The sequence below is a fragment of the Hydra vulgaris genome, chromosome 14 (assembly GCF_038396675.1).
Source record: "Hydra vulgaris chromosome 14, alternate assembly HydraT2T_AEP".
Taxonomy (NCBI): domain Eukaryota; kingdom Metazoa; phylum Cnidaria; class Hydrozoa; order Anthoathecata; family Hydridae; genus Hydra; species Hydra vulgaris.
Genome location: NC_088933.1, coordinates 9,856,421 through 9,869,622, shown reverse-complemented (window position 1 = coordinate 9,869,622; position 13,202 = coordinate 9,856,421).

The window sequence follows — 13,202 nt, the reverse complement described above, 5'->3', positions numbered from 1 at the left end:
TTTCGAAAAAGAAATAGTTTTTTTAAATTGTACGCAGCTGTTGTTTTATGCTTTATATTTTAACGAAACGTTTTGGAACAGCATATGATTTGTAATATATATATATTTGCAAACTTATCAAAAAATCACCTAAAAAAATTCCAAACATAATGCTAATAGCGAACTAATGGAAAACTATTCAAAGCCTATCCATAAATTTTGTCCAACAAGGTGGACAGTGCGCAGCGATGTTTTTGAATCTTTTATAGAAAACTATTGCAAGCTAATAGAACTTTGGAGTCATTGCAAGATTTGAATGATACCTCAATAAAAGAAAGGGTTCGGAGAGTGAAGTCTATAATGTCGAAATTTGACTTTATCTTTTGCTATTTACGGGAATGCCTCCTGAAACAAACAGACAGTCTAAGTAAGACACTCCAAGGTCAAAGTATTTCGGAAGTGGAAGGACAGAATTTAACATCTCAAATCGTTAATGTTCTGGAAAAATCCCAAAGCAGCAAAATTTATGAACTGTTTTGGGAACGTGCTATGAAATGCAAAACGTTTGATCAACCTGATTATAAGGTTCATATTGATCTTCAGGAAGTTCTTCTCAAGTCATTAAAAGGGAAAAATTGGAAAATCATTTGCAAAAAGTTTGTTACTTTAACTGTCAAAACATTACCCAATCTTTAACTAAAACAAAAACTGCTCTTCTCCCAAGCATTGAAACATCATTAGGTTACGACATCAAAAAATTCACTATCAAAGATCTCATTATGATTTTCAAGAATTTGGATCACTCTAAAAAAGCTTTACTTACCGAAGTTGTACAGATTGCAAATCTAATTGTTGTCATGTCAGTTACTAATGCTCTTAGTGAAAGATTTTTCTCCGCTTTAAAAAGAATTGAAACCTACCTTCAATAGACAACAACAGATTCCCGCCTAAACAAATTGCTAGTTATTCATATTCACGTGGAAGCAGTGGATAAAATTGATTTGGTTGAGATCGCAAATGAGTTTATTAATAAATGTCAAGCACGAATAAACATTTTCAGAAATTTCAGTTAGCATTTTTGTGGAGACAAACGATGTTTAACGCAAGTATTACATTTTTTATTTGTTTCATAGATGTGGAGTTTGATGATATTAAATATACATTATAAATGAAAATCAAAACTTTTTGTTTCCTCCTCCCTCCTTTAAAAGAACAATAGGCCCCCCTAATATCAAAGTTGTGGTTACGGCTCTGATATATATATATATATATATATATATATATATATATATATATATATATATATATATATATATATATATATATATATATATATATATATATATTTATATATATATATATATATATATATATATATATATATATATATATATATATATATATATATATATATATATATATATATATATATATATATATATATATATATATATATATATATTTATATTTATTTATCTTTAGCGCTGACATCGTGTATAAGAGTATATGTTATATTAGTAAGAAAACAAACGTTTTGACGTTTTCCCACTTAATAGGAAAACAAAATTATCTATATATATCCGTTTGATAAGGGTAATGGTTTTGAAACAATAGAACACGATAAAACTTTAGAAAAAATTCGTGAACATATTGGTTAAACAAGAGTTTTAAATAAAGATCCCATATCTAGTTATGCTGTTAAAATTAAAACTTATCTCTCATAACTTACTAAAAAGTCAGCAATTTTCAAAAACGGAATATGATAGTATATATCCAAGTGATTTCATCCCGCCGCGTATGCATGATCTAATTAAAGCTTACAAACCTGAAAAGTTCTATCCTATGAGAATAGTTATATCAACTATTGGCACTCCTAGTTATGGAATTTCGAACTACTTAGTAAAGAAAATACAACTTGTCTAAAACAAAAATCAAATACGTCTAAAAAAAATTGATTTTAATAGTAAAGCAAATTCATGGGAGATTAACAAAAACGAGTTTCAAGTTTTATTTGATGTAATAAACTTGTATCCATCAATACCACTAAAGGAAGCCACTTTAATTCTTATAGACCAATTAAGTATAGATGATTCCTACAAATATTCTACCAAGCTTATCATATCTGAAACAAGTCAACTCTAGAGCTTTGTTTACACCATTGTTATTTTCTGTGGAACAACGAAATCTATGAACTTGAGAATTCTGGTCCTATAGGTCTTTCATTCGTGGTCGTACTTGCAGAATCATTTTTACAACATCATGAACAAAACGCTTTCAAAATTGCAATGGCAGTAACTCCTCCTTATGAACTAATATCATATCTAAGATATGTCGATAGTCACGCAAGATTTTCCAACACTCAAGAAACAGAACAACTCCTTATTATCTTAAACAAACAACACTACTAATAAAATAAAACAAACTAGCTAAAACTAATACAACTAAAACAAACTACAACACAATATACGATCGAAACTGAAAGCGAAAGTAGAACGCTAAACTTCATCGATTTAACTATAATAAATGACAACAAAAGAAAATACGAATTTAAAGTTTACAGAAAGGAAGCCATTACTAATATCCAAATTAAACCTCACTCAAATCATGACCCTAAGATTCTAAACGCAATATTTAAAGGTTACGTTCACAGGGCTTATTCTATATGCAGTAATTTATATTTACAAGATAATGTTTGACGAAAGTGGGTACAACATATGCCAACTTAAATGGATAGCAAATTTAATTGGAAATAAACGGTCCCTAAAAATCAAAAAAATTCAATCAGACTCTCTTAACCTCTCAACTGTATCGTTGCCATGGATACTATCACTATCTCCGAAACTAAGGAAAATATTTCGGAAAGCTGGCTGTAAAGTAGCTTTCAAATCAAATCCAAATTTAAGAAACTTATTTGATTGAATGCAAATGCTCAAAGACATACGTAGGCAAAACTAAACTTTAAATTAGGACTTAATCTTAACAACATTTAAAAAGTTTAAATGAGGGGAAACATTATCAGTCTGCAATAGCCACCCATAGTAAGTTTTGCTTCCAAGAAATAAAGTCGGAAAACGTGCAAACAATTTAAGTTGAAACAAAAAATTTAATCAAAAAGTGCGAAAATCTCTTGAAATACAGAGGTTCCAATGTTGATCTTTACGTGGCGGAACTAATTTAGATAACGGGTAGTTTGTAAAAACTAAATTTTGGACTCCAACTTTTACATTTTTACGTAAGCAAGAAAGAAGCCAATCATCTGATGACGTCAGTTAGCTTTAAACTGTTTCTAACGTTACAAAAAATTTTTTGATTAATTTTACGAGGTGATGGTGCTGGTAACCATAATCCAGCGAAAATTTATAATAATAAATTATTAATTGTATTGAGAGAATTCGTATTAGTTAATGCTTTCTTACTAATATGTATATATATACATATATATATATATATATATGTATATATATATATATATATATATATATATATATATATACAGTGGCGGATCTAGGAATTTTGCCGCCCGGGACAAATAGGGAAATTGGCGCCCCACCCCCACCCCTGAAAACAAAAAAATTAATATTCATTTAAAGTGAATAAGTGACAAATGAATAAATGAATATACATTACACATTTATTATTACAATATATTTTGTAGCATACAATCAATAGAGCACAGGTATTTCAGCTAAAATTGTATTTTCTTTGATTTTATAGTTGCAAAATCCTGAAGGATATCACAGAAATTAATTTCAGAAGCAAATTTATGCTCAATAGACAAAAGTGCAAGGTTTGACAATCTTTCCTGTGACATTGTAGAACGCAAATACATGATGCAATTTTGTTAAAGTTATAAATATCTGTTATAAATAACTGTTATAAATAACTGTTATAAAGTTATAAATAACTGTTATAAAGTTATAAATAAACTGTTATAAAGTTATAAATAACTGTTAAAGTTATAAATATCTGTAAAGAAGTAGCTAAAGTCTTATATGATTGTAGTCCCAAAGATGAAATATAGGTAAGGAGCCTTATTGGAGAGAAGTCCATTTTTTCTTGCAGTTTAACTCTTCTAAGAGAGACAATAATATCTTTAAAGTCATCAAAAAGTTTATTGCGATTAAGATCATTATAGTACCAAGAGGCAAGATCAAAATATTTCTTTTGAAGGCTTTTCATTTTTGCCTCATTAGTTTCCCAATTTGGTATGTTAATGACAGACTCAATGGAGCACAGAAAGCCGAATTGTTCACTTAAAATTCTCAACTGTGAAAATTGGTTAGAAATTTCAATATCAAGTTTGTCTAACATTTCTTTTATACATCGATCCATTTCTTGCTGAGCATTTAAACCGGCATCTGAAGCAGTTTCTCCTAACATGACACGCCTTTTTCGAATTTTACGTTCCACGGTAATATCCCATTTTTTGCACATTACCTCACGTTTTGTAATGGATGAGGTGCATAATGTATTTCTCCAAATTTCAATTTTATCAGTTAAAGCTTCTAATTAAATTAAGGCTTGGTTGAAAGTAATTTTTTTACTTTGTAAGCACTTTTGAGTTTGGTCAATTGAAGGAAGTATTTCAGACCAGAAGTAAACAAAAGCTACAAACTTAAACTTTTAAATGGCAGAAAGAAAAAGTCCATCATCACCTCGTGAGTCAAGCGTTTCTTCAGAAGAATCACGTAAAATTTCCAAAGCTGCCAACACCTCCTCAGGTTGAGTTGATATGGAGGAAACTACAGCTACTTTTGAACTCCATCTTATATCTGAATGGCTTTTTACTGTTATTTTCACATATTCCTTTAAAAGTTCCCATTTATGAGTTGAGGATGAGAAAAAAACAAATAATTTTTCCAATGTGCCAAAAAAAGTAACAGCTTCACTATTTACATGTGCAGCATGGACTGCAACCAAATTTAAAGAGTGGTTATTGCAAGCGACAAATATTGCTAATGAATTTAAGTCTAATATTTGTTTTTGAACTCCAGAATTAGCTCCTGTCATAGTTGCTTGATTATCATAGGATTGGCCCCTGCAGTCTTGAAAATTTAGTCCATCTAAATTAAGCTTTTTTGTTATATTCGTTGTAATCGCTTCAGCCGATTTACCATAAATTTGAATGAAGTCTAATAAAGCTACTTTCACTGTTACTTTGCCTCTTTCAATATCAACATATCTAATAATTTGAGACATTTGTTTAACATGTTATGAATCAGGAGTAGTATCAAAAATGATGCTGTAATACCTCGCATTTTTTACATTAAGTATTATAGATTTACTTTTTTTTTTTATATTCTTTCCACTTTAAAAATGCCGAACGATGAGCGGAGCTTCCCTCAGGACTTGGAATTCGTGGATTAAGCTTTTTCCTGTATGAAAATCCTTTTCAAGATCAAAGCTGTTTCTTGTAGATGAATTAGATTCTTGATTAAATAGGCAGCAGCAGAAACAAAACAAGGCATTTTTTGTAGGAGAATAACATAACCATGTTTGTAAGACTTTTTGTCCATTGTGAAGTGTACGTGTAAACCATTTCTTAGACAATGTTCTCTTTTTTTCTTCATCAGTCGGAAAAGAGAAGTTTTGATTTTGCAATGTCTCTGTTCCAATTTGTACCATTGCATCTCGAAAAGATGAGGAAATTGTTATTCGCGACATTCCAATATCAAGATGAGACTTGTTTTTTCTTAATTCTTTGATTTGATCATAATTATCTTTTTCTATGTCTGCATGCAACTCTTGCAAAATTCCATTATGACACATTTCTATTTTTTGTTCTACTTCTGAAATAATTTCTGTAGAAACTGTGTTACTTGAAGCTGAGATACGAGTCAATACAGCAGAGGTTGATGCAGTATTTGTAGAAGAAATTGGGTTTGAAGGAGTAACATTGGTATTTGTTGAAGCAACTACAAAATAAACAAACTATATATTTTTTATTAGTAATAACAAGTTTACTTTCACATATGCCTCTTTTACCTTCTAACAAATGTTGCTTTTTCACAAATATTTTCATGAAAGATTTGGATGAAGTATTTTCTTTTGCTCTTTTTGCGGCACTTTTTCTGTTTAGAGATCCACTTGCCTTCTGTCTTTTCATTTTTAAAAATGATATTTTCTCACTTCTTTATCTACTTTAGCAGTTTTGTTCTTCTATTCTTCAATTTACCCCATTTTGTTTGTAGTAAACTTAATAAGCAAACCTCAAACCAGTTGAGATTGATCTCAGAATTGCCATACTATCAAACATGCTTTTCATATATTAGTGAAAAAAATAATAGATTTTAAAAATAATTATAATTAAAAAAATCATTTAATTAATAAAAATATCAGAGAAAATAAAAAAAATCCTTCTAGAAAATTTTTTTCCATTCAATGGTCAATTTGGCGCCCGGGGCTGCTGCCCCCTTCGCCCTACCCTAGATCCGCCTATATATATATATATATATATATATATATATATATATATATATATATATATATATATATATATATATATATATATATATATATATATATACAGGAGCGGATCCAGGCTGTAGCAAGTGTATCAAATGCTACAGTCAGTTTTTTTTCTGCAAAAGAGAAAAATAATTTAAATAAGATATGCAGGTTACAAGTAATCAAAATGCGGCGCTTCAAAAATTTATTCAAAACTGTATCTGAGCCAAGTTGACTATGTTACGGAAATATTTCATTCGGAAAAATGAAATGCCTCACTGAAAAATCCATGTTTTTATCGGGTTTTGTCTCACTTGCCCATAAATTTTTAAAAGAACATCAAACATTTCGGAGCGTATCAACTTAAATTGAACTGGGAGTTAAATAAAATGGCAAATCGACTGTGGCAACTGTAGCAAAAGTCAATTTGTCATATTTTGAAACAACTCAATACATACCCCAATAATTTTTTATATATGCAAGCTATTTAGGTGCAATCTTTTTATTAACGTCTAGCAACACTTTATTTTATGATCTGATTGACATCAAAGCTTCAAAAAAATTAAACTAAAATGCACAATTTTCCTCTCAGATAGTTTTTTAGTTTATTCTAAAATTGCAAGGAATCTTCTACTACTTTTTTTTAATTTGGAAATTTCTACTAAGAAATTACTACTATTATTCTCGGTGACAAGGTGTATGTTACAAAAATGTTATTGTATCAGGAAGTTGCTGTTTTGGGAAAACCATTGACATAAATTCTCTTTCAAAAAGTATTTTAGATGTTATGATAGCTTGTAATACAAGTTATATGTTTGATGATCCTAAATTTCTTTCGAAAATGTTGTGAAAACCTGTAAACATATAAATTCCTAATTTTTATGTGGTCAAATTTGTTTAACTTTAAAATCAGTAAGAAACTCAAATAGAAAACTAAAGGTAATTAAATGTGATAAAAATCTAACTTTAACATTTAATGAAAAACCTTGGTTAACTACACACTTAAAAAAAAAGGTAGAAATTTCTATCTTAGGGTCGGATATGTGATATACCCTTAGTAAGGTATAATTTTCTACCTTTTAGGGTAGAAAATTATATTAAAAACAATTATTTCTCATACAATTTTCTAACTTTAAGGTATAATTTTCTACCTTATAAGGTAGAAAATTATACCTTACTATTAGAAAATTATACCTTACTATTTCTACCTTTAATTTTTAGTGTGTACTGATAGAACTCTTTCGTTGTTTGACTTTTGTCCACGTTATCAAAAGCATAGAAAATAATGGGCTCAAAAAGCAAAACCTTTTTTTTCTGATAATACTTACAATGTTCTTCTTAATCAACCTAAAACTTCTACAATCTGAAGTGTTAACAAGACTGGTGATTTTATTAAACTTGCTTTCACATAATGGAAAACTTTTAATCTAAAAAGTGTGGGCATATATTTTAGGTTCAATAATGATCAAAAAGCTTCCTCAGAGATGTAAATGATAAACAAAGAAAGTTTGTTTCGGATTTTGGCGATATGGCATTATGCATGAAAAAAATCAGAAAATAGGCATAAAATATCAACACATGTCACAAGGCATTTTGCAAATTATTCATGTGAAGAAATAATCTAGCTGATTAAAACGCTGTTAAGAGAAACACTTTTGTTACAAATATGTTACGTTAGGAAAATTTGTTACAGAACTATTTGAAACAGAATTTAGAAATTTAAGAAAAGTATCGTTAGACATATTTTTTTACGTGTTCTTCAAAACACGTAAAAAATATGTCTAACGATAAAAAATAGGTCTTCGAAGTAAAAAATATGTCTTCGAAGTCTCTTGTTTACATTAACATATATTTTGAAATTATGATTTGCTTAACGAATATGAAATTTTGCCAGTATAATGTTTTATTTTTTTAAACTTTGATCAATATCTAAAATCATTTCAAATAGGTGGATTGAAATGTCCTTTTGACAATACTGTTCAATGGCTTTTCTTCAATTTGATTAAAGATAAAGTTTATTTGACTTCCATATTCATTACTTTTATGCTTTAATGCATAACTTAATTGAAATTGAGTGTTATCGTCACAATATACTTTCCTATATTCATTTATAAAAAACTGAAAACTTTCTACACCCAAATCAAACAAACAACTATGTTGTTTTAAACAAAGAACGACCTAATTTGCTTTGTCTTGTTGACATTTATTCATTGACACTTTTGTTTTTGTTTTTTTGTTTTTATTTTTTTATTTTATTTGCTGACAATTGTTGATTGTATCGTTGTTAGTTGTAATATGCCTGGAGTTTGCTATTTTGAGATATAAAAAGCATTTCTTATTTATTTAAAGCAATATATTTTTATTGAAACGTTTATTTATTTATTTTTATTTGATTTGAAACCTGTTTCTTTTTTTCATTATTTATTATTATAACAAAATTATTAAAAAATTATTATAACAAAAGTTTATTGTAATGAAATAATGAAGTATATTATAAAAAATATGAAAATATTTATAAATTGTTTTTATAAATTTATATAAATCGTTGAAGTGTCTATTTTAATTTTCAGATATTTTATAAGGTAAACCATTAAATAAAGTATGTGTTTTAAAACATTAAATAAAAAAATTGAATTATAAACAAATTTAGATTAAATTTGTCATTTTCATTTTCAAATATCAACCTCCAATTTTTTTGCAGACCAAAACATTTTAACAACCACTAAACTATTATTTCGTTAAAAAGAATTCAGTTTAACTAGATAGTTTCAACGTCGCGTAAATCAGGTAACGTACTTCCGCTCTAAACGGACGAAAGAAGAAAGCAGTGGTAGGGGACCTCATGTATCACTGCAAGCCACTGTACATCCAAGGCTGGTGCAAATGTTGTGTGATTCCCCCCTCCCCCAACCCCTTTCAATGAATTTTATTTCATTATGACTGCAAGTTTAGCTCTTTTAAACCAGCAAATCGGCATATTTAGATCATAGTATAGTCGGCAAACTTGGACTTTTTTGTACTGTCGGCAAATGTGAAAAGCGAGGACCTTTTTTATTTTTTTAAACCAAAAAATAATTATGGCATTTTTGCTACAGTCAATAAAAATCCTGGATCCGCCCCTGATATATATATATATATATATATATATATATATATATATATATATATATATATATATATATATATATATATATATATATATATATTAGGGATATGACTTTTTAATTTTTTTTCAAATAAAATGTTTCCTGTATCATAAATCGATGAACTTTTACCTAAAATCATGAAAAAAGGCCCAAATAGCTTTCTGCAACAAAAAAAGGTCACCCCCAAAATAAAAAATTGATTTACCATTTTTATACATTCATTTTTGACCGATGTTTTAATCTTAAGCTTAATTCTCAGCTTAATTCTATTTATTTCATTATTTTGTTATGAATTTATAAATATAACGCCACACGTTACCATGGCAACGAAACGGCCGTGTGCCGGCAAATACTTGGAATTGTTATGTGATGACGTCATTGTGTTACCACGGTGATAAAGACGACTGTAACAGACTGTAGAAGATTATAGAACTTAGTAGAACATTCTGGAAGCTCTAAATAATTATATAAGCGAGCTGCTGTCAGAGCTCAGTGTTAATAATGTGAATAGTTCTATGAAGTACTCTGCGTGTAACTGAGCTAATAAGGAACTACTGTAGCGAACTAAAGACGCTGTAAGTGTACGAAGTATAAGTAGTTGTAGCATTATCGTTAGGATACGGACTGGATTATCGAACTGTTATCAACATTGACTGGATTATCGAACTATAATTGGATTACTATACAGTTAAAATATTTTATTAATTAAACGACTTTATTAAACGGATTTTTACGCTCAGCTATCCGTAAAGTCGTAACAATATTATATGATGTCTCACAAGAAAAGTCATACCACAGTAACAAAGAACAAGAAGACTTGGACTAAAAATTTGGTGAGATTTCAAGAGTCACACAGAAGAAGAGGAAGCGTGGCTGTAGAAGAACATTCACTCGATGAAAAATCCAGAATACCACTTCAATTGCAGATCGTAGGAAGATACCAGTTTCTCGGAGCATATGTTAAAGGAAGAAAAGAACGAATAGACCAAATTTCTAAGGAAATTACAAAATTGTGGGACAATAAACTGAATTTTCCACGTGTGTCTGATCAAGTGATAAGAGCAAAGCTTATGAAGGTGCTGAAGGTCTATGATGAATGTGTCAAGCGTGGAAAATATGATGTTCTCAATGCATTATTTGACATCACGAAAGTGAATGGCCAGTGGTTATCCTCGGAAGATAAACGTCTATACCACCTACAAAAAGAAAGTAAAGGACAGGTGGGGTACTCAACAGGACAAGTGGCAAGTAAAGAAACCATTCACCCTTCCAAGAGAAGGAAAGTCCAGTCTGGAACAGCAATACCTTCCACATCACAAGTCCTGTCTACCACAGACAGTGGTACTGAATCTGAAAACTGCAAAAGTAAGAGTGAAGATGATGAAGACGACGACGGTGATAAAGACGATGATGAGGACACTCAGAAAAAAACTAGAAAGCACTACAAAAGTAAATTTGCTGTAAGTATGGTTACATCAAGTGGAGTTTCCACAAAGAAAGCTGCTAAAATATGCAATGTATTATCACAACAAGGTATTGATATTCCAACTCCAAGTCAATCAGCAATTTACAAGTCCATATTCAAAGAGGCAGGTAAATTAAAAAAAGAAATGATACAACAACTTAAAATGGAACAGTGGTCCTTACACTTTGACGGCAAACGAATAGATGATAAGGAAAATCAGGTAGTTGTACTTCAGAATGAAAGAACTGACGTGAAACTTGATGCACTGCGTTTAAAAGATGGCAAAGCTGAAACTGTTGCTGAAAAAATTGCCAAACTTATTGATGAATACAATTTGTGGAATTCAATTAAGATGATCATTACTGATACAACAAACGTCAATACTGGGAAGAGAAATGGAGTTGTTGTGAAGTTGCAACGTATGTTTAAATTAAAGGGTGTCACAATACCACAATTTATCGGTTGTCAGCATCACGTACTAGACAGGATTCTCCGTCTGGTGATGGACGAAGAACTTGGGGGTGATACCAAATCTCCAAACATTGAATACCCATTTGTGTCTGAACTGTTGAATAAGTATGATGAACTGAAGGATAAGTTTGTGAATGGAACTGTAGAAATTCTTGATAAATCAGGGTGGAGAGACGATATGAAGTTTTTGTACCATTTAACAAGAGTGTTTAGGTTCTATAAAGAACAAAGAAACTTCCCTCTGATTCACTTTCAGAACATTCCTAATATGAGCAATGCCAGATGGAACTCAAGAGCCATTCTCGCCATTCTGGCGTTCATTCTTATGCCTGAAGCGAGAAAGAATTTGGAGAAGGTTTGCAGGTTCATTTCATATGAGTGGGCAGAACATTGGTTTAGTAGTCAAAAGTACAATGACAATGACTTCAAGAATTTATCTGATGTATTGAAGCCTTACAAAAAGGCATTGCAGTCATTCAAAAATCACTGGAAGAAAGAGCCATCCGTCATCGACATACCACGAAGTAATCAGATAGCTGAACAAGCAATCAAGGTGATGCAAGACCTGTATGCTTCCTGCAGAAAGAAAGACAAACTGCAACTTCGATTCATTCTAAGTAATAAGCGCTAGACTCTTTATGAGACGTGAGCATCATGTGACCCATGTACTAAACACAGTAGGCCTATAGACACAGACAGTTATGTATATTGTTGTACTAGACGCTTTGATACTGTTAATTTTGTAATACTTGTATAATTATATATCACATAATGTTTTTTGTTATATCACAGTACATGTTGCATAAATAAATAAAATAACAACAGGAGTATGACTCTTACAACATCTTCAGCCTTTAATATTCATTTACTGTACAAAAGTGTACCTATTGAAAATTCGATTTTTTGGTTTTGGGGTGACCTTTTTTCAAAATATGTCAAAATGAAACATCTATTCGTTCTTTTTACATAAAAGTTCATTGAATTACGATACAGGCCTAGTAGATTGCAAAAAAGTCATATCCCTAATATATATATATGTATATGTATATTATTTCGATAATATAACGTTTAGATAATACTGCTTTTCTTTGTTTAATACTGCATTTTTGTTTATGCATCTGATATATCCAAAACAATTGTTAGCCTTATAAATAGATGCTATAATATTTTTCAAAATAAAATGCGAAAACTCTATTTTGTTCTTTCTAGTTTAAAATAGTTTCTAGACTTAAAAAAGAATATTTTGCTTAACGACAAACTTAACATAAACCGATAATAGATTTTTTTTCAATAGAAAATCTAAAAGTAAGCATACTTTCTAATCTTAAATTTTTATTTTTGTTTGTTTAATTAATTAATTATTCGGTTACGCTTATTATGATATTATTGTATATGCATTCAGGGTGTTTCAATTGAAGATATTTAATCTAAATGGGTTTTTTTGTTATTTGAAAAATGCAAATAAAAAACTGGATTCAGACATAAAATGTTGACTGTAACAAAATAACACTGTATATAAAAAATGTGAAAAAAATAATCTATTCGTTTAGTAATCTTCTTTTAAAATGATTATATTAAACAAATACAATAAACTTATTTCTAACCCGAACCTGACAAAATATTACAAAATGACCATTAGTAAATGAAAAATTGCCAAAAAAATACGTCGTTCTAATAAAATTTGATCATTACTG